The following is a 23,890-nucleotide window of genomic DNA, read 5'->3' on the forward strand; positions in this document are numbered from 1 at the left end:
TACATACATACGTACGTACGTACATAAGCTGAATATAGCCCACGAGGCAAGGATCAGCAACATGATGTCAATGGATGCACTTGCACCTATCAAGACCCCTGAGCGTGCCTGCCAGACTCCTTATTCTCCCCTCCACTCACACAGATATCCCCTTCAAAAAAAATGGCTGCCAAAAATGTTCCCTGCCTAAAAATGGCTTGCGGGGGAAGCCCATCCCCCACCAAGGTCCCTTGGGGCAATGGTGTCATCAGAGGTGGCTGGGCTTCCCTCCTTCTGCTGGTTTTTGGCAGGGCACCCTTTTCCCCACCTCTCTTAAAGTTAATGGAGCAAGCAGTTTTCATGCCAAAGTATTAAAATCATTTTTAAAGTATTCAATTAATAAACAATTACAGGTGTAATACAAATAAATAACCGAAACAACAAAACAGCGATAGAAAAACAGTCAAATGGAACAGCATCATGATATCAATCTGTGAGATTTGTCTATGGGAAATCTTGGAATATGTTTTCCAAATCTTCACATTGCACACACACAATTTGTTAAATTAAGCATACATCTGCCTGTCCTTTTCATGCTCACTCTCTCATTTGAAATAATGAAATATACCATACAAGAGCAAAACTTGTTGACAGCTTTACTATATAGAATAGTTACCTTTACCTACTGCATCCAGTTAGGCTCACTTAGCTGAGTCACCAAGAGATATTGACTCTGCAAGCATGTTCATGCAAAGTGCTATTTCTGTAGCACCTACCTTAAAGATTTAAAACATGACATTATGATACATTTTCATAATGCTTCCAAGTTTTTCCATGCTGAAATCAAAGCCAAAAATAGTATTGTTTTATCTAGATGCCATTTGTAAATGTAGAATTTCACAGTTGAAGAAAACGAAGAAGGTGAATTGGATTAACAATTTCCCACCTCTCTTTGGGTATGGCAACCCAAGTTTTTAATCAGTCTAGGATTATTTTTAGCTATGGATACAGTACACTGAGGTGGTCCTGTTCATGCTATCAGTGTGAGAGTAGCTATTTGTGCATTCATGTTGGTAGGGATGGGGGGAGAAATTTATTTAGTTTGCATTTTAATAAAATTGACCTAATTTCACAATCCTGAACCACTATGCAAACCGAAATGCAGTTATCCTTTAAAATTTGCACTTCTCCAATTTTGCAATGAAGCTCTTCAATCAAAAATCGCATACAACAATGGCTATATTAGGGAAAATAATGTTAAAATCCATTATATTAGGGAAATCGCTTGCAAAAATGTGTATATTAGGAAGAAATGCATACAAAAATGCATGCATTAGGAAAAAATATCCACAAAACTGCTGATGAATTTTCATGCGAACTTTAAAAAAAAATCTCAATATTGAGGATGAAACAAACTTAAGACTCGAAAAATGAGAAACTGAAAGAAACCAAAATTGACAGGTTCCTCTATCCCTATGTGCAGAAAGCTAATCCACAGTGAGTTCAGCATGTGACATTGGCATGCTCACAACCACTTTAGAACATGGTGCACAGCTGGAAATAGATACAGGCTGACTGAAGGGTGGCTCCTTAAAAAAAAAAAAAAATCTAGTACGCCCTGAAAAATACCAGAGTGAGTTGCTTCTATTAGTTTCCCATCCAGGCATGGACCAATCAGACACTAGCACTAACACAAATTTCATTGCTCTAGTGTAAGGGAGCACTCGCACAATGCCAATAAGCCTTAGCAAGTGCAACAAGTTTGCTGGGGAATCCTGCCGCACCATCTAACACTATTAGTGTTGCACTAGAGGTCCCTTACATTAGGAATTTATAGTGTCTGATTGGCTACTGATCCAGGTCTGCACATGCTTAGCATCAGCAATACTGCAGGAGAGGAAGTACCAAAACATTCGCTAGGCATTGGCATGGCTGCATAAACATGGCTGCCCTAAGGAAAGCTGTAGAAATATAAGGCAACAAAGGATGTGCACTGAAGGATTTGATGAGTGAACCACTTTTGTATAGACTTTTTTTGTCTTGTCATATCTGTTCCTAGATAATTATGATGGAATTATGAAAATGTGCTTACAAATGGAAATGTCCAGACCTTAAGGATGAAGCCTCCAAAGCCTCTGCTCTCACCAGGAAATCCCCCTCACCATTGCTCAACTCTCTTACTGTGCAAGGATAAATTTGTTTGGGGGTCCTTCTTAAACTCTCAGTTTAAACAACAACAACAACAACAAGGATATACAGAAGTTCTTCAAGAAAGCTCTGAAAAAGAAAACTAATCACTAGGCAACCTAGAGGGGTCTCCAGGATATAATGGCAGCATGTGAAATGTTATTAAAATCACTGAAATATGTATTTTTCTGAGGCATAAGAATCATGCATGTAAACTTCTGGACTTATTTAAATTTTGAAATTGTTTCCTCAATATTATGTTATAATATTTCGCTGTAAAATAGTGGTTACTGTAGAACAAGGAGGAGGAGGAGGAGGAGTTGAAACCTCTTCCAAGACACTGTAACCGGTTTTGTTCAGCTTCCTCACTCTTAAAGTGACAGACCCATACCCTTCCAAGCCCTATGGATCAGGGCCAGCCCAAGTTATTTTGCTGCCTGAGGCAAAGAACAGGATGGTGGCCCCCTCCCTGCCATGCCATGTATAGAAGTGGACTGGACTGGACTGGACCAGGAGTTGAATCTTACTTCAACTCTGGCAACGGGACAGCATCCTCCACTGACCTGAGGGCAGCAGACTAGTTCAGGGGGCAAGGGCAGGCTGGGTGGCAGACATAGCCCTGTCCTCTTAACCTCACCGCCATTCCCCACCCCTCAGCATCTGCTGCCTGAGGCAGCCGCTTCACTCTGCCCAAAGAAAGGGCCAGCCCTGCTTAGGAGATACCCACATGCAACTCATGAAAGCCATTCATAAAGAAATGTGGACTGGAAAGATACATAGGTGGAATCCTCCATCTCTGCAGCCTGCTGTTGAAAGTGAAGTGCCCACAAGAGCGATGTAAGCAGACATACAATAAGGGTCCTGTTTAAAAATGTCAAACTTTAAAGTTTATTTTTAATTAGTTGTGAACAATTCTAGCAACAAGAAATTGAAAACGGCTTTCTGAGGACCAGCTGGGCTATCTGTTGTTTACAGTGCGGTGTGAAACTGCCTGTTCCACAGCTTGCTTAAACTGAAATAGAAAAGAGACTTGATGTGAATTAAACACTGTCAATTGTGTAAATAATAAAGATGTGCTTGACAGTCAGAAACCAATTACTGAAGAGTCTAAGGATATGTAAGATTACAGTTCCAGGTGGTATGCTGAAAACTGTTACTTAGTATTTACATACGTGAGGGGGGAAATCGTTGGTATGAGTAACAGTGGCAGGAATTGGTGAAGAGGTGACTTAAAAAAAAAAAAATATCCGCAAGCTACTCACACGATGACATCTGCAAACATTTGCAGGGCACAATGTGTAGCAAGGCACTACTCTGCTTGTCTCTCTAGTGTCTACGTTTTGACAGCTCGGTGAAGTAGCTTAGTTTCAAACCACTGCTTGCAATTGTAAGTACTTTATTTTCATCTCTTGTTGTTATCCATTTATCCAATTTAATTAAGGGCTCTTTTACACACATTCAGAACAATAGAAAAGGCTGCCAGGAGATGCTCTATTATTATTTAGGAGGGAGATTATTGATTTAGGGTACAAGCCACACTCTGCTCAGCGAGCTCATTCTCTCTCTATAGGTGCGTGTGTTTGTGTGATGAACTGTAACCAAATTCAAAAATACTAACAAACCGAAGGAGCGATTACCGGGCACAACTAACACACCACACGCAGCAGCTTCACAGCCATCATGCTCATTCATCTCGAGGTCTGTTCTGAAGAGAAGCTTCCCTGTGCATTGTTCCTTTGACATCAAATGAGCATGTGCCTGTGACCAGCTCAAATGAGCATGTGCCTGTGACCAGCTCGAATGAGCACGTGCCTGTGACCAGCTCGGAGCACGTGCCTGTGACCAGCTCCAAGGAGCACATGCCTGTGACCAGCTCCGAGGAGCATGTGCCTGTGACCAGAGCAAAGGAGCATGTGCCTTTGTTTGACCACTCGAAGGAGCACGTGCCTGTGACCAGCTCGAAGGAGCATGTGGCAAATCCAATGTGTGTTACGGTTGGCCATTTGACAACATGGGTTTCTGCTTGCTTGATCTCACACCCAGGCCATTTGTCGATACATGATGAGGATCACAATTTCTTTTACTTGCATCCTTTTGTGCCCTGTTGGATCTGGCCACCAAATCTAGCCTTCCTGGGCTCCCAATTTGACCATCTCAGTTTCTCCAGATTGTCACAACCCTTTTCCCCAACCACCTATCAGTTGATGGTTTCCCAGCTTTTCCCCCATTCTAAAAAGGTTGAAAATGCGTCTCCTAATGCTTAATTGCTGGCAGTAAAAGCTTTAAGCTAAAATAGGCTGATAGTTGGGTATTTTGGGCCCCAAAATACCCTTCAGCTCTGCCCACCACTGGATTGCAGCCCCCAAGAGCTTCTCCAAAATGGAATTTGACCCACACATGCTGAAAGAGGTTCAACACCACTGCTGTAAGCATCACCTCCAGCCTGTGTGACTGAAGGCAGAGCAGAGGACTTCGCCTAGAGCAGGGCTATCATTGGGCAAAAAGGATCTTTGGGGACAAAGCAAAAGACTTTCAATGTGCTTAGCTGTTGGAGGGAAGTCTTTCTCTCACTGGACATGCAAATTTGACACAAAAATCAAAACTCACAAAAACTCAGCTCAGCTCTAACATAATAGCAGTTCCATAAATCACACATACAAGGAGTTTAACATTTCAGCTACATAAAAGCTTTGCAGATTTTTGGTTAGTTTGTGCTAACCTGGGAAACAACGCCAGGCAGGGGAGGAAGAAAAGGCAGAATAAAAGCATCATTTTGATTTTGCCAGTTTCAAATCTAACCAAATCAGTGACCTTGTACACATTTATCTATCATTCTCTCTGGCCTACAAGTATATTTCACCATCTGGGTCCTTTCTTTGAGATTATCTCAAATAACTTATTCTAAATTTGGTGCTATTAGTGGAAATCTCATACTCCCTGAGAGGATAAAGATTACAGCATTTCTATATATTTTTTTTAAAGAGATTATCTTGAGATGGTTCACATACATTGCAGGAAAAGCCATTTAGCCATCACAGGGGCAGATGCCCTTCGATAGCTTTGACAAGCAGAATGCATCATCTCAGAAATACTCCGTAGGCCTAGAAGATGAATGAATTTTCTAAAGGGTTCTTTTTAGATGAAAGTATCTGTATACCTGCTGCTGTGTTCTTAAAAGCTGCAGATTAGACTGTATGAAATGTACAGGGTGATGAAAACTATAGTTAGACTGCAATCCTTTTTCCACTTTCATGGGAATAAGCCCCACTGAACTCGGGAAGACATGCCTGATGCCTCTGTGTAATCTGGAGAGGCCCAGCTTCAAATCCCCATTCACACATGAGGCGCATTAGATGAACCTGGTCCCTTAGCTCACAGCCTAACCTACCACAGGGTTGTTGCGAGGAGGATCAAAGAGTTGGTAGAATACTGCCCCAAATTCCTTAAATTGTAATCAATAAATAAATTGGGTGTGTTGTTGCTTTTTAAATAAAACTGTTCTTGTCTGTGCTCCGAAAATCTGACCATTTTTCTTCAGTATTCACTAGGAGAAATTGCATGTGTGCGCACGCGCACACACATACACACAGAAATTGAGGTGAACCAAAAGGAGTGTGCCCACTTCTAATTGCCAAAGCTGACTGATTTCTGAAAGTAATTTTAAAGGAACACACATTGCAGACATACATTAGAGAGATTTAGGCTGCAATCCTATATACACATAACTGCCTTTTTAGGGGTCCTGTTCGCAAGGAACTTTGTAATCACGTTCACTTAAATGAACTTACACTTTCATTGCAATGTGAGGAGGTCAGGAGTGGAGGGGGCAAGGCTCCCCCTAGCTCCCTCCACAAATTTTAAACTGAACACCTAAACAGGTACGTCTCACTGGATTCAGTGGTACTTTCTAGTAAATGTGTTCCACTTGCAACCTATAAATGTTTACTCAGAAGTAAATCCCACTGCGTTCAATGGAATTTATCCCCAAGTAAGTGTTCATAGAAATGCAGCATGCCAAATTTATTTCAATGTAATTTAAGACACACCTTACTTTCTCTAAGTTGTGTCCATAGACTTCAATTTTACTTTGTACTATCAGTGATAACATCCATGAATGTAGTATTCCAGAGACATCTGTACAGCCCGGCATTGTTATGTATTTGTTTCTGCTGGAAAATCTGAAAGAAAAAAACACACGACACTTGATTTGCATATTGCTTGAAAGCTAGAATCAATTCCAGATCTCAGCTGTAGTAGTGAAAATTTGGCAGTGAATATAATTAAAAGTTATATCATTCATATTTAGCTGAGAATATAAATGGCACATCAAGTTTTTTTCCTCTTATCTGAAGCAATTAAGGTATCCTCAATGGAACAAAAGCCTCATTCAAAAAGTAAGGAAAAGCACAATAAGAAAGATTCTTTCTGTCTTTTCATCCATTCAAAGGGAAATAATCTGTAAACCTAATGTATTTGACAGTGTGTATTACAAACATTTGTAAAGACTGCATCCAAATACACAAGAGCACATCACTGTAAGTCTGCTGTTCGGAAACAGATTTCCCCCTCAAATCTAATTAATATTTGCTGTAATTAATATTTGTTCCATAAAAATATTAAAAGCTGTTGGAATATGTTTCTTAAGCACCCCTTTCTTCAAAATTAATAAAGCAAAGTATTTAATTATTAAAATTAATAAAGCAAAGAGGGAAAGGTTTCCTTCATTGAAAGTTGAACCACTAAAAAAAGCCCTCTTCTGATTCCAAATACGATCTATTGTTATTAAACATTGCTGAAACATTCTGTCTTGTAAAAATAAATTTGCTTTGGTAAATCAAAAGTATAATGACTTTGTAAAGGTTATTGTTTTTAGCGATAACTTTTTAATAGCAAAACCAGTCTCTCCTGCAAGCTTCTCTCTAGTATAATATTCCTATTCTGCTTTTCCCACCTTCAACCATGACTTGCATCATTTATACTGCATGCTTTCTGCCATGATAATGAATTGTTACAACTCATCATTGCGAAAAGACTGAATGAAATTGAAAGTAAAACACAAAAAAAATCTTTTTCCAGGTATTTATTTTTTTACATTCCCAGGGATCCTATATTTTGAAGTATTTTAGTTCCAAATAGCTCTACAGCTATGAAATAAAATTGTGCTAACAAATGTTTATGGACTATAATCCTCTTCTGCAGTGATTCCAGTATTTATATCTAGGTATTTGAAAATGAGAGCTTATTTTTGGTGTGTACTGTGGTTCTAATAGTTTAAATGTCCTGTAGAGATGACAAATTACAGATACTAGAACTGATGCTAAGACTTCTACTTAATTAAAATAAAATACATCTTTAAAATAATCAGCTAGTACTTTACCATACGAAACAGCAGCTTCTTATTTACAGAGAAAGAGAATCTTGGTAACAATGAAGGTGAAGATAAACAGATATCTAAATTCTAAACATCTTCCAGACAAGATAGGAAGACAAACTTTATATGATTATACTTCATCTACGAGTGACAGTGGAAAAATCTTAGTTGGAGGAAGTCCGCTATATGTGCTAATGCTGGGATTGTGCTGAAATTTCAAATGAGGTGAATAGTTTCCAAATAGTGGTAGATGGAAAATATCTACAAAATTATCCAAATGTATGGCACGAATGGATCTGAACACCTATTTTGCTAAATCCACTTCATACAAACTGTCCCCATCATTTGAAGTCAATGGATAAGAATTTTAGACTACATACTAAAAATTGCCGAATTATACAAATGTTTATGCCTATATTCTAGAGCAGTTTCACAGATCTTAATGATCTTCTGCCTGATCCTGCTGAGGATCATATAACTTTCTATTATACACATATCTTCAGCTGGTTGGGAAAATGTGTATGGTAGTGCAACCGGGTAATTTTAGACCACAGGTGGGCAATTTGTGGCCCGTGGGCTGCATGCTGCATCTGCTGCAGTCCCTGCCACCCCCCAAATTCAAGAGAATTGGGGGAGGGAGTGGAATGGCATCTGAAGCAGCTACAAAGCACCAGAAGGGTCACATTTAGCTTGTTTGCGTTACCTGAATGGGCTTCACTGTGGCAAATAAACAACTGTTCAGGCCTCCTAAATGTAAGTCTAAGATAAACTTTGGAGGTTGTTTTACCTTTTCTGTTTTCCCAAAAATAATTACTTTTCATGCTTCAGCTACAAATATGCAGCATGCCAGTTAACAAGGATATATGTAGAAATAGCCCTATTCAGGCATTTGATATTGGTGGGTACTGAACAGTGAACACAAAGGAGCTATCTGGGGTGGCCCTACCCCTAGACTCTGACACACATCATCTAGAGGCAGAGCTAGCATGCATTCCAGACAGCCTGTTCATTTGGTATTCCCAGTTACTGAACACTTCAATAGGGCTAATAGCATTCCTGTTTAAAATACATGAAAACGCCAATGTCATGTGTCCTCATTCGCTTTTTCCAACTCTTAGGGATATACGAAATGACTTACCTGTTTCACTTCATGACACCCGCGGTGGAGGGGAGGCGTTCCATCCCTCCCCCCAAAATCCTCGCCAGCCAGCTCCGCTCTGCGGTGACTCCACGGAGCCACCGGCCAAAGCTGCCCGCAGCGACATCCGGCCGCTGCTGGGCTACGCAGGGACGCAAATGGTGGCTGCCGTAGCCTCCTCCATCTGTGTCCCTTTCTTTTGCCATGATAGGCTATGTAAATATTTACATAGCCTATCACATCCTCTGCAGGGACGCAAATGGCATCCCTGCATTAGCTGTGATAGGCTACTTTAGCATTTACATAGCCTATCATGGGAAAAATCGTGAAGTGAATGGCGGCGCGAATGGCACCAGGTAGGTGCTCCATTTCATGCACCTTTCACGGGGCGGGGGGTGGGGGGGCTTTGTTCTGCCATGGATTTCGGGGGGCCAAATGCACTGGCATTCAGTCTCACTGAGATCCATGGTGGAATTCTCTGACATCCCTACCAACTCTACAATATCCTTTCTGGTGTAGTGAATAGAAGTGTACATAGTACTCCAAGTGTGGTTGCACTATGGATTTTTATTCAATGATAAAAAAACCTGCTGGTTTAAGACCAGAGTTAACATCTCATGTTGGCTCAAACTCCAAAAAACCCAGGAAATCAGAAGCTAAAGCTGATGCCTTCATAGATGTGCCCCGTGATCAGAGATGCTGATGTGCAATGTCACAAATTGTGCTTGTTTATAACTTACCCTGTATGCACCCACACATTTCCTTGGTCTTTCAGGCCCAAATCCAGATTGGAAGGATGGAGTGCCTGGGACCAGCAAAGATGTCCCACGTTGTAATGGTCCTGTGTTGCCTTACGAAGCATCTGAGCCTTACTATATTGCAAGAGGAATCCTCCTGTGAGTTGAGCCATACCACTTTGTTGCTTACATCAGTAGCTGGCAGGATGGGTTGGACAGTGAGAGGGAGTGCTCTAATAGTAATTTTCAATATCCTTATGTTGTTTTTTGTGTCACGGTGCTTATACTGAATTACATAAAAGTTCAAGTTTCTTATTCTGGATTTGGAATTGCACCATGATTTATGAGAGGGAAAAAATCATTCACCACCACATTAAAATTGCCATCATATCCCCAACCTACCAAAATGGGTTGGGGGAATGAAAGACAAATGTTTATTATCTACCACATTGGGGTGTCTCTACCCCTCCAATTAATTGCACATTCATGATTGGCCATTCACTGAATTGTGCGGGTCCTTTCCATGACATCGTCATTGTCCAGTCATTATCCCACCATTTCCACCCTCCTATCCCATGTTTTCCTCAAATGGAAAAAATGTGGTATTTTTCCAAATATGCACAAATGGAGCGCCATGACCTCCCCGTGTATTTCTCCCCTAGTGTGAATGAACCACTGTGGTTCAGTTGTTTTGATAGGCTAGCCTATCGCGTGAAAAACCACAGACTAGGGATGTACGAATCCCTTACCTGGTTCTGGTCCGGGCCTTCGGCGGCGGGGGGGGAGGCAATCCGTCCCTCCCCCCGGAATCCTCCCCAGCCGGCTCCGCTCCGTGGCCACCATGTGCATCCTTGTATTAAGCCATGATAGGCTACATAAGTATTTACATAGCCTATCACGGCAAAAGGCGGGGAAGCAAATGGCAGCCGTTACACCATTTGCGTCCCTGCCTTTTGCCGTGATAGGCTACATAAATACTTACATAGCCTATTACGGCAAAGAGCGGGGGTGCAAATGGCGTAGTGGCCGCCATTTGTGCCCCTGCTCTCTGCCGTGATAGGCTACGTAAGTATTTACGTAGCCTATCACGGCCTAATGCAGGGACACAAATGGTGGCCGCTATGAGGGCTGCCATTTGCGGCCGCAGCAGCCCGGCAGTGGCCAGAAGATGACCCAGAGCCGCCGCCGCCACATCCGCCACCAGGTAGGTCCGTTCCAGGCGGGATTCTCCAACATCCCTACAACAGACACAAATGGCGTCGCAGATGCCATTTGCAGCTGTAAAACCCTTAGTTTAAGCTAAATGCAGCTATTTATGGCTGCAGTTAGCTTAATCTATGAGCTTTATGGCCACAAATGGCATAGTGGGTGCCATTTGTGTCCGGAGTCAGTCAGCCTCAGCCAGCGATACAGCAATGGCGGCTTTATCGCTGGCGCTCCAGAGCTGGCCAGCGGCTCTGTGGAATTGCCACAGAGCAGAGCCAGCCAGCGAGGATTCCAGGGGGAGGGACGGATCGCCTCGCCCCAAGGGTGGATTCCCTGGAGGACCGGCAGGTAGGGAATCCACCCATCTCTAGGTGTGCAGTAATGACGGTAAAGGCAGTGACAATGGGCTGCGGGGTATGTCGCCTTCCTGTGCCTGCACCACTTTGGGTCCTTCCCATTTTTGGCCTGCAGCGTTCTGAACAAGGCAGCAGGTCAGCAGAGCAGCCTGATGGCATTCTGACCTGCTGGGACGCCCCCTGCTGTGCATTCCCAGTGAGTAAACAGCTGAGTAAATGGCAGAGATTGTCAAAAACACTGAATGGCGAGGCAGGGGTGCCCAGGGAGATCGGTGGAGCAACTGTCTGCGTGTCGGTCCCGATCTACCAGTAACGTGCAAGGGGAGGGAAAGGGGCAGGAACCTGGGAGGAGCTGTCGCTACATCCCAAGACTGTGTAATGCTTTTTTGTGGAAAGGTGGCGATGCCTCTGAGCAGCATCACCACCCCCATGAGAAGGAAAGAAAGGAAAAATAACATGATGAGGACAGCCATCTAAAACGAACGACCCAGTCCTGCAATGATACTGGAAGGGGACAGAACAGGCACTGATGTGGAATTCTCCACCTGTGTAATGGAGCTCTCAGATTTCTGCCAGCATGCATGCTGCAGGGCCTATCTGTGGATGCTTTAGAATTTGAAATGTCTGGTGGGATTAAAACAGTTTTGGTGGTATCATTTTGCAGTTATGAATAAATGATAAGTGGAAGGATTAAACATCCCACTTCTTCATTTCAAACGGCATCCTCTCAATATCATTTCACACCAGAAAAGATGTGTGAGCTAAGGTTCACGAGCTCAATTGCCTAACTTCATATTCTATGTAAGTCCCTGTGTGAACACCTTTTAGAACAGCCTTGCCCACCCTGCCCCCCTCTATAATGGGAGATGTATTCCAACACATCAGGAAAGCCCCATGTCAGGGAAAGCTGTTTTAGAGAGGGAAAGGCCCTGGTCTACAAATGTACTGTAATATATATAATTCAGCTACCCATTCCTGATCAGAATCAATATGTTCCATACCCGCACCTTTTTTTCTTGGTGCCTCTTAAAAAAAATGAAACATGTCCTTGCTTTGACATTTATCATTACTGCTAACATCATCAATCACATCTGTGTTAGGAAATGCAGCTACAAGCACCATCCCACGTCATGTGTGGAGGTATGTGTGGAGAGTGGCAATGCCACTCTCAGCCCTGCTGCATCAGAGGAGACCCCCACACATACATCTCCCCACTGTCAACTCACAAGTAAAGTCATGGGTCAACAGAATAAAGGTGTGGCTCAGCTCACAGGAGGATTCCTCTAGCAAGACATTAAAGCTCAGATGCTTCATAAGGCAATACAGGACCAGGAAAACATGGGACACCTCTGATGGTCCCAGGCACTCCATCCTCCCAATCTGGATTTGGGCCTGAAAGACTAAGGAAATGAGTGGGATGGACGGCAAGCAAGTTATGAGCAAGCACGGTTTGTGCCATTGCACAACATCATCGGTGATCATGGGCCACGTCTGTTAAGGCATCAGCTTTAGTTTCTAATTTCCTGGCTATTTGGAGTTTGAGCCAAGATGAGATAGCTTTAACTCTGGTCTTAAACAGGCAGGGTTTTTTGATAATTGAATTTCCCTGGTTTTTACCCCAAGTCTCAGTGATGTATAGGCACTATATATTGAAAATATGCATCATGACCCAAATGTTCTCTTGCTAGCCAGTTTTAAAAACAAAAAGGCCCATTGTTTCAGCAGAACACATGCACTTCTAGAAAACAAGCCAATATTATTATCAGCTAAGATATCTGAGCTATAAACAACAGAAGGTATTACGAAGAAGCTAATCTGTATGAGAATAGTCTCTATTTTTCTTTTGACTTAACTGAGACATCTTAATGCTTTCCTTAAAGAAACCCAGTGAATCTTAACAAATATATATTCATTTCAAAAGAGTTAATTATACTGAGTACATGAATAAAACTGGTGAATGAATTATATTATTGAGTAAATGAATTATATTATTGAGTAAATGAATTATATTATTGAGTAAATGAATTATATTGAGTAAATGGATTATAATGAATAAATTATAAGTGTTTAAATTAATTACAAGCAAGCACATAAAATGGCTAAATTAAATAATTCCATTTCAACCAGTTTTAGTTTTCATCTAATTTGTTTTACAGAGAAACATGGTTTAAAAAAAAGTTTTGACCATCTGAATGTTGTAATTTATATTACAAAACCTTGGCACTCTGGCATTATTTTCAGTACTTCATACAATCTGGATGTCTGCCAGATGTGCCGCTAACATCAATCAGCTTAATTTCATATTTTAGCACATTTTTCACTATGAATGAAACCAGCATTTATGATCCAGAACCCTGCATGCACTGAAGCTTTCAGTCCTCTTGAATGAGAAAGGAATGCTTAGCCAGCCTAGAAAAATATGTTCTTGCATGTTTCAAGTTTCCATTCACACAAGGAAGCCCAGCATAGATTAGGGATGAGAATTTTGTTTCATTTCACAAATCACTCAAAAATGCCCTGTTCACAATCCCTAACACAAATGCAAATGGGAACATATTTTCCCTTGGAAAATGCACAACTTTCTCACAATGCACAATGTTCTCAAAATACAAAACTTTTAATTCACCCATGCTTTAGTCTGTGGGGCAAATTTGCACAATTTTGGAAATGTGTGCAAAATTGGGATTTTTTGTGCAAATTTCACATTTGATAACTGTTACTTTTGCACAATTTTCCCATTTGCCCAATTTGTGATCACCAATGGAGGCGCAAATCAAGGAGACATGAGCCACAAGCAGATATCTGAAGAATCTTGTTGACCTTGAACACTGGTCGTCTGCCTATCCCTATCCTGGGAGTGGTCATTCGAGGATTTGGAGCCAAGTGCCATCAGTATGCTGATGACACACAGTTCTATCTCCCTGTGACATCTGAATCAGGAGAGGCTGTGCAAGTCCTGGATCAGTGTCTAGATGCAGTAATAGGCTGGATGAGGGACAATAAACTGAAACTGAATCCTGGCAAGATGGAAGCCCTGTGGGTGAGTGGTTCCTAAGTCTGGGAGATAGGCTCATTGCCTGTTCTAGATGGGGTTGCACTCCTTCTGAAAGATCAGGTCTGTAGTCTGGGGGTACTCCAAGATCCATCATTGTTGCTGGAGGCCCAAATGCCTATGGCAGACCAGAGTGCTTTTATCAGCTTTGTCTGGTTTGCCAGCTATGGCCTCTCCTGGACAGGGATAGCTTGGCCACAGTGGTACAGGTGCTAGTAACCTCAAGACTGTATTACTGCAGTGCCCTCTATGTGGGGCTGCCCTTAACTCTGCTCCAGAAGCTGGAGCTACTGCAGAATGCAGCAGCTCAGCTGCTGTCAGGAGCTTCCCTTTTCAGCCTACAACTCCTTTGCTGAGGGAACTGCACTGGCTACCCATCTGCTACTGGGCCAGGTTTAAGGTTTCGGTATTAGTTTATGCACCCTTAAACAATTTGGGACCAGGATACCTGAGAGAGTGCCTTCTCCCTTACCAATCTGCCTGGTCACTGAGGTCATCAGAAGGCATGCTCCTGGTGGTTCCACATGGACATAGGGCACATGGACCAGTCCACCAGGAGAAGAAGGTTCAGTGTGGTGGTATCCTTTCTTTAGAACTTCCTCTTCCTGGAGGTCAGGCAGGCGCCAACACTTCCGGTGCCTCCTGAAAACAGTTCTGTTCCAGGAAGCATTCCTTAAATGACCAACCACAGTTTTCATTGGCATTGTGTTTTTAATAATTTTAATATGGTGTTTTAATCTTCTATCTTTTTTACTATTGTACTTGTTGTGTTCACCAGTCTGGAATTTGTTTGGATGGGGAGCAGTACAGAAATGTTGTGAAGAAAATAGTCTTTTCGGATTCCAGCTAAAATATTGAATTTGTGCATTAATAGCTAGTTCTGACTCCTTGTCCCATGGGTGGGAACCCAGCACAATAGAGCTGCAAAATCTCCCTTTCAAGGGATTAACTTAAATGTTCTTAAACAGAGCTGAGAAGCTTAATGACAAAATATCACTGTTGCCTATGAATACTGTATCTAGATCAAAAAAGGCAATTGTAGCCTATGGGCCTGACTAGAATGTTGCTTATGAGTAGAATTGGCTTGGTACTAGCCACATGCAAAAGCCTCTGATAAAAGAAGTGCGTTTTAAATCTGAACCACACAACAGATGGGAGGGCTACTGTAAGAGGTGCTCATAAGACAAGGTGCTGGTCGAACTAGTGCGACAAATGTATTTAACTTGTTATACACAGTATGAGATCCGCAGTGACAACCTACTTTATCTGCTCCTCCATACATATTTCTGGGCAGGTCCCAGAATATGTTCTGTTCAAGGTGTCCCAGGTTATGAGTGATTTGCTGATCTCATTTCCCACAGTGACTTGCCACTCGTTCCAGTCTTCAGTGCCACTCATGCCAATCTTCCCTCAGTTTCCCCCAGGAACAGTGTAGAATAGACAAACTAGCCTGGGTCCCAGCACAGATCAGGTTCTCAGATAAAAAATTCAAAGCCACCTGCCTCACCTATGCTATATCCCTTAAGGAGAGAGGATGCAGTCTGTGAAGACTCATAATTGTGGTCCACCACCTACCAGCTAGGAGCTACATACCCCCACAGATTCCTGTTCCTATCCAACCTCTCCCTGGGAGTGGACACAATGCCTTCTGCCACCATGTGCACCTATGCGAGGCTAGAAAAAGGGGAGAACTAATCTCCGTTGAAACCATGTGGTGCACATTAGAGATGCCACTAAAGTTTGCAGTCTTGGGCTCGAGGGACTTGTAATGGTCACCTGGAATGTAAGATCAATGAATCAAGGTAAACTGGAGGTGGTCAAACATGAGATGGCAAGATTGAACATCGACATCTTGGGAATGAGTGAACTAAAATGGACAAGCATGGGCAATTTTAATTCAGGTGACCATCATATCTACTACTGTGGGCAAGAATCCCTTAGAAGAAATGGAGTAGCACTCGTAGTCAACAAAAGGGTGGGAAAAGCAGTACTGGGGTACAATCTCAAAAACGACAGAATGATCTCAGTACGAATCCAAGGCAAACCATTCAACATCACAGTAATTCAAGTCTAAGCCCCAACCACTGAGGCTGAAGAAGCTGAGGTTGATCGGTTCTATGAAGACCTACAACACCTTCTAGAACTAACACCAAAAAAAGAGGTCCTTTTCATCATAGGGGATTGGAATGCTAAAGTAGGAAGTCAAGACATAACCGGGATAACAGGCAAACATGGCCTTGGTGTACAAAATGAAGGAGGACAAAGGCTAATCGAGTTTTGCCAAGAGAACACGCTGATCATAGCAAACACTCTTTTCCAACAGCACAAGAGGCGACTCTACACATGGACATCACCAGATGGTCAATATCGAAATCAGATTGATTATGTCCTTTGCAGCCAAAGATGGAGAAGCTCTATACAGTCAGTCAAAACAAGACCTGGAGCTGACTGTGGCTCAGATCATGAGCTTCTTATTGCAAAATTTCAGCTTAAATTGAAGAACATAGGAAAAACCACTAAACCATCCAGGTATGACCTAAATCATATCCCTGATGAATATACAGTGGAGGTGAGGAATAGATTTCAGGGATTAGACCTGATAGACAGAGTGCCTGAGGAACTATGGACGGAGGTCTGTAACATTGTTCAGGAGGCAGCAACTCAATCCATCCCAAAGAAAAAGAAATGCAAGAAAGCAAAGTGGCTGTCTGATGAGGCTTTACAAGTAGCTGAGGAAAGTAGGGAAGCAAAAAGCAAGGGAGAAAGGGGAAGATATATCCAACTGAATGCAGAGTTCCAGAGAATAGCAAAGATACAAGAAGGCCTTCTTAAATGAACAATGCAAAGAAATTGAGGAAAACAATAGAATGGGAAAGACTAGCGAACTTTTCAAGAAAATCGGAGATATCAAGGGAACGTTTTGTGCAAAGATGGGCATGATAAAGGACAAAGAAGGCAGGGACCTAACAGAAGCAGGTGAGATTAAGAAGAGGTTGAAAGAATACACAGAAGAACTATACAGGAAAGATCTGAATGTCCCTGATAGCCATGATAGTGTGGTCACTGAACTTGAGCCGGACATCCTAGTAGGGATGCACGAAAGTCACTTACCTGGTCTCGCAGCTTGCTTCGCGATGGGGGGGAGGCACTTCGCTGCTCCCCCCGAAGTTCAGGCCGGGGGGGGGAGGCTTCCCTCCTCACCCGGCTGAAATTCAGGCCGGGGAGAAGCGCTCCGTCTCCCTGGCTGCGAACTTCAAAAGAAAAAAAAAAAAACACCCCTGTGATAGGCTACGTAACGATTAACGTAGCCTATCACGGCTAGATCTGCAAAGTCAGCAGTGATAGGCTACGTTAATCGTCGCGTAGCCTATCACAGGGGTGTTTGTTTTTTTGTTTTTACTTTGCTTGTAATGGCGGCGGTGGCAGCCGGTCGAAAGATCGGCTGCCGCCCCCGCCCCTGACGAAGACCTGCCGAACCGCCGCCGGGACCCGCCGCCGGGAGGGACATTCGTGAAAGGTAAGTCCCATCCCGGGGGGGGCGGGGGGCAGTGGGGTGGATAATTTCTCCCCGAACAACCTTCAGAGGACCGAATGCGTTGGCACTCAGCCCCCCGAAGTTTCGGGGAGAAATTCTCCCCCATCCCTACATCCTAGAGAGTGAAGTCAAGTGGGCCTTAGGAAGCATTAGTAACAACAAAGCTAGCGGAGATGACAGTCTTCCAGCTGAGCTATTTAAAATCCTAAAAGATGATGCTGTTAAAGTGCTGCACTCAATATGCCAACAAATTTGGAACATTCAACAGTGGCCACAAGACTGGAAAAGGTCAGTTTACATTCCAATTCCAAAGAAGGGCAATGCCAACGAGTGTTCAAACTACCGTACAATTGCGCTCATTTCACATGCCAGCAAGGAGATGCTCAAAATCCTACAGGCTAGGCTTAAGCAGAATGTTGTGAACCAAGAACTACCGGAAGTACAAGCGGTGTTTCAAAGAGGCAGAGGAACCAGAGATCAAATCGGCAACATTCGCTGGATCATGGAGAAAGCAAGAGAATTCCAGAAAAAACATCTATTTCTGCTTCATTGACTATGATAAAGCCTTCAAAATTGGGAAAGGAGTACGACAAGGCTGTATATTGTCGCCCTGCTTCTTTAATTTATATGCAGAGTATATAGGACAGCTAGACTGTTGGGGACGAGGGAGAGGGCCTTTTCGGTGGTGGCCCCCATTCTGTGGAACTCCCTCCCTAGGGAACTCCGCCATGTCCCCTCTTTAATGAGCTTCCGCTGTGCATTAAAAACGTGGTTGTTCAGGCAGGCATTTGGGGTGGGTTAGGGTATTTTAGAAAATGTTTTTATTGTAGAATTTTATTGTTTTAAACTGTTTTATTATATGCTGTACATCACCCAGAGTGGCTGGGTGACCAACCAGATGGGCGATTAATAAATTTAATAATAATAATAACAATAACAATAATAATAATAACTACTACTACTACTATTACTTTTAAAACACTGCAAGTACATTGTTAATTTATTTAACTTATATGCAGAGTACATCATGAGAAACACCGGGTTGGATGAATCACAGGTCGGAATTAAGATTGCTGGGAGAATTATCAAGATATGCAGATGATACCACCTTATGGGCAGAAAGCAAAGAGGATCTCAAGAGCCTCTTGTTGAGGGTGAAAGAGGAGAGTGCAAAATCTGGTTTGAAACTCAACATTAAAAAAACGAAGATCATGGCATCTGGCCCCATCACTTTCTGGCATATAGAAGGGGAAGAAATGGAAGCAGTGAGAGATTTTATTTTCTTGGGCTCCAAGATCACCACAGATGGTGACTGTAGCCATGAAATTAAAAGACGCTTGCTCCTTGGGAGGAGCTATAGCAAACCTAGACAGCATAGTAAGAAGTAGGGATGTCGGAGAATTTCTCCACGAATCTCCAGGAGGCCGAATGCCAACACATTTGGGCCCCCGAAATTGGTGGGGAAATTCTCCGACACCCCCGCCCCCCCGGGATGGGACTTACCTCGTGCGAATGTCCCTCTCGGCGGCGGATCCCGGCAGCAGGTCGGCGGCGGTTCGGCAGCAGTTCGGTGGCAGCGGACGGTCTTCCGACCGGTTGCCGCCGCCGCCATTTCCTGTAAAGTAAAACAAAAACAAAAACGTGATAGGCTACGTAAAGATTTATGTAGCCTATCACGGCTAGATTTTCAAAGTCAGCCGTGATTGGCTACGTAAATCTTTACGTAGCCTATCACGGCTGACTTTGGGGGGGGGGGAAGCGTGTATGCAAATGGCGGCGCCCATGGGCGCCGCCATTTGCGTTCCTTATTTGGGCACGGGTAGTCTACGTAAAGATTTACGTAGACTACGGCGAAAATAAGGGCAACGCTATTTGCGTTGCCCTTATTTTCGCCATAGTGTACGTAAATCTTTACATAGACTACCTGTGCCCAAATAAGGAACGCAAATGGCGGCGCCCATGGGCACCGCCATTAGCGTATGCACTTTTTTTTTTTCAAAGTCAGCCGTGATAGGCTACATAAAGATTTACATAGCCTATCACGGCTGACTTCGAAAAACTAGCCGTGGTAGGCTACGTAAATCTTTACGTAGCCTATCAGGTTGTGTGTTGTTGTTTTTTACATAACTTTTTTCTTTCGAGGCCGGAGAGGCGGGGCACTCCCCCCCGGCCAGAATTTCAGCGGGGAGGGATGGGGCGCCTTCCCCCCGGCCAGAATTTTGCCGGGGAGGGACAGGGCGCCTCCCCACCCGCCAAGAATTTCGGGGGGAGAAATGGAGCACCTCCCCCCCCTGAAAACAGCTCCGGGACCAGGTAAGGGACTTTCGTCCATCCCTAGTAAGAAGCAGAGACATCACCTTGCTGACAAAGGTCTATCTAATCAAAGCTATGGTTTTCCCAGTAGCAACGTATGGTTGTGAGAGCTGGACTATACGGAAGGCTGAGCGCCGAAGAATTGATGCTTTCGAACTGTGGTGCTGGACTGTTACGAGTCCCCTGGACTGCAAGGAGGTCAAATCAGTCCATCCTAAAGGAAATCAACCCTGAGTGCTCATTGGAAGGACAGATACTGAAGCTGAAGCTCAAATATTTTGGCCACCTAATGCAAAGAGAAAACTCCCTGGAAAAGACCCTGATGCTGGGAAAGATTGAAGGCAAAAGGAGAAGGGGACGGCAGAGGATGAGATGGCTAGATAGCATCACTGATGCAATGAATATGAACTTGAGCACACTCCGGGAGAGAGCAGAGGACAGGAAGACCTGGCGTGCTATGGTCCATGGGGTCACGAAGAGTTGGACAAGACTTACCAACTGAACAACAACAACAATGGTCACCTCAAACAAGAAGTAACAGTATGAAATTTCTGCATTCTCTTCTGGCTCAGATTAGTCCCTAAGGCCTTCCCATAGTTCTTAAGGAAACTTCAGCAACTTCTGAAATCAGAATGGCTTTGGAAAACAAGCCAATATCAGAAAATATTTCTGATTTGAAGGGTTGGTTTGGGGCGAATGGATATTTGGGTTTCTTTTCAGATCTACTTGTTATGAATCAGGGGGAAGTCACCCATCTCTAGTACTGATAGGGATCTCATGTGTAGCCATGGATGAAAAAACCACTTTGTCAGTGGTTTTTAAAGGTGTTTCCCATAGTTGCATCTCCCAAGCCTTTCAGCAAGGCAAGTCATAGTTGTGTACCAAAATTCACATTGTTGTGAACTTTCTCATGCTGCTCATCTCCAGAGAAATGTGCAAAAATAGTGCATATTAGCGGAAAGTGACACACAAAATATGTATATCTGAAAAAAGGGCACACCAAACTGCATTTCAGCCATGTAAAATCCTTGGGGAAAATGTGTGTGTTTAACCATTGGCACAAAATTTACATATTAGGAAAAATGTGCACCAAAAAAGGACAGATTTCCATACAGATATTTAAAAAAAAAATCACAAGCTTGTGTGAAAATGGGATGGAATGAGCCTGACCTCTAAAATCCAACAGTCTCAGAAAGACCAAGATTAACAGATCTGTCCACCCTTACTCATGCACTGCTCAGGCATTCAGGCAGGTTCTTTATGAGTACAGTATTCCATAGTGTAGGTGCATGCATCCCATGCATGATCTCCTTTAATGGATTAAGCTATATCAAGAGTGTATCTTCATAACATCAGCACTAAGCACAACTTAAAGCAAAAAGAGCCCCAATGCCTCTATCCATGCGTGTTGTGACACAGTGTTGGAGGGAAGGTGTGGCTAGGTCAAAAACATGCAGGTGCATGGCTGCGGTGGCCAGCATGGACACAGGCTCATGCCAAACACCAGCAGTTGGCAGCCATGTTCCTGAGCTGTCCCAGCTATCCACCGCCTCTACTGTCATCGCATCACATCCACTGGATAAGGATATCAGGAACCCTCCCTCTTGGACACCATTCAGTGGCAGCAGAGAGCACGCAGCAGCCACTGCCTATCACACCACTGTGCCAGCTACTGCTAAGTAACACCTCTAGAATACAACTCATCAAATCTCAGTGACTCTAAAAAGTCGTATTTTGCAAAGTTTCTGAGAAACATGCTGCCACAGCTTAAATGTTTGTCATCATCAAACATACCTACGAAGAATTTTTGCTGATTAAGTTCTTTGTCAGATTCAGCTGTTCTGTTTGTCTGAAGTTTGCAAGGATGTTCAGATTTTTATCTGTTATAACGGGTGATGGAATTCTTCCAAAAGAATAAACATAAGAATCATTTATTCAGGTTAAACAAGGGCTGTACAAGAATTTTGTTTGTGCTCACAAAACATTTTTTCATAAATGTTGTATTTGTTTATTACACACAAACACGAGGCAGTATCCAGATTGCTTTGGTATAATTATACGTAAATGAATAATACAACAACAATAACCATCAGCAACAACATAAATGGGTTACTGGTTCACTTTAGAAAAATAACCCAAAGGTATAGAACCTAATTCTACCCTTATCTGAAGTAGGGGTGTATGGATTCCCCACCATCTGTTCTGGTGGGGAATCCGTGGCAGAGGGAGGTGATCCATTCCTCCCCCCCTGGGATCCTCAGAGCGGTTCTGCTCCGTTCGGATCCTGGGGAGGGACTGGCTTGGGGGTGCTTACCTTCCCTCCTGCAAGCCAGACCCATTCACTTCCTTCCTGTCCCTGCCGATTGCCTTTAAAAAAAAGTATTTTTTTAAAAAAGGCAGTTGGGAGGATGTGCCCATAGACTTATACGCAAATAGAGTCATAAATCTTGTGTATAAGTCTATGTGTCCATAGGCTTATACGCAAGATTCACCACTCTATTTTGCCTATAAGTCTATGGGCACAGCCTTCTGATCGCATGTGCCCATAGACTTATACGCAAAATAGAGAGGTGAATCTGGCATATAAGCCTATGGACTCATAGACATATGCAAGATTCATGACTCTATTTGCATATAAGTCTATGGGCACATTCCCCCCCCCCATCGCCATTAAAAAAAAAAGACTTTTTTTTTTAAGGCAATCAGCAGGGACAGGGAGGAGGCGAACGCCTCTGGCTGGAAGAAGCAGCCGAGTGCTGTTCTGTCTCCAGTCCTCCTGGAGCAGAGGTAAGTGGTCCCGATCTGCTGTGGATTCCTGAGGCCAGATTCCAAAGAATCCAGCCTCATTTGAATACGCAGCGGATTTCTCTGACATCCCTAATCTGAAGTAAGCTCATGAAAAAAAAAAAAAACCTGGTCCCATGTACTTTGGAATTCTTCCATTGTAGTAGGGAAGGCGGAGAATTTCTCCACGAATCTCGGGGAGGCCGAATGCCAAGGCATTCGGCCCCCCGAAATTGTTGGTGAAATTCTCCGCCCCCCTGCCCCCCCCCCTGGATGGGACTTACCTCCCTCGAATGTCCCTCTCGGCGGTGGGTCCCGGCGGGAGTTCGGCGGCGTTTCGTCGGGGGTGGGGGCGGAGGCCGGTCTCCCGACCGGCTACTGCCGCTGCCATTACAAAATAAAGTAAAAAACAACACACACACCCGTGATAGGCTTCGTAACGATTAACGTAGCCTATCATGGCTAGATTGCCAAAGTCAGCCATGATAGGCTACGTAACAATTAACGTAGCCTATCACGGCTGACTTTGGCAATCTAGCCGTGATAGGCTACGTTAATCGTTATGTAGCCTATCACGGGTGTGTGGTTTTGTTTTGTTTTTTTTTACTTCTGTATTTCGCGGCCGGGGAGATGGGTCGCTTCTCTCCAGCCTGAATTTTGGCCGGGCGAGGCAGGGTGCCTCCCCCCCCGGCCTGAACTTCGGGGGGAGAACCGAAGCGCCTCCCCCCACTGCGAAGCAAGCTGCGGGACCAGGTAAGTCCCTTTCGTACATCCCTACATTGTAGGAGACATCACAACTGGATGAAATGACCTTTCAGTAGTTAACTTAAAAAAGTAATTTACTATTTAAACTAGGGATGGGGGAGAAATCTGCCACGGACCCCAGTGAGTCTGGATTCCAAGAATCCGGCCCCATTGGGGCCCATGGCGGAACGGAGCACTCACCTCCACCTCCACATGAAATCCTTCCGGGGCGGATCCGTTGCTGCTCTGCAGGATCAAGGTGGAGCAGAGCCAGCCTGGATGGATTCCGGGGGGGAGGAATGGATCGCCTCCCTCCCCCCGTGGACCTCCTCACCCGGAACGGGGTAAGTGATCCTCCCATCCCTAATTTAAACTCTTTCTTTTTTACATACTTCTATATTAAATTTCACTGTCAATTAAAATTTCCAAGATGTTTCTTGGGGTGCTTCAAGATGAAGCATTCACCCTGCCTCATTCACAGATTTTTA

The 23,890-nt window shown here is 43.7% G+C and overlaps 1 long non-coding RNA gene across 1 annotated transcript; it reads right to left on the reverse strand.

Annotated features, from left to right (window-relative positions):
* Positions 1–3,033: 3,033 nt before the first annotated feature.
* On the reverse strand, positions 3,034–23,047 carry LOC146349735 (uncharacterized). The gene is made up of 5 exons (XR_014788817.1): positions 22,943–23,047; positions 21,669–21,777; positions 19,065–19,176; positions 6,213–6,344; positions 3,034–3,178 (listed from the first exon to the last, which is right to left on the reverse strand). It is a non-coding gene; the product is annotated as an uncharacterized LOC146349735 (long non-coding RNA).
* Between the last annotated feature and the right edge of the window lie 843 nt (positions 23,048–23,890).

The sequence above is a fragment of the Heloderma suspectum genome, chromosome 3 (assembly GCF_057233095.1).
Source record: "Heloderma suspectum isolate Gila_16-S chromosome 3, 16-S_ref, whole genome shotgun sequence".
Classification (NCBI taxonomy): Eukaryota; Metazoa; Chordata; class Lepidosauria; order Squamata; family Helodermatidae; genus Heloderma; species Heloderma suspectum.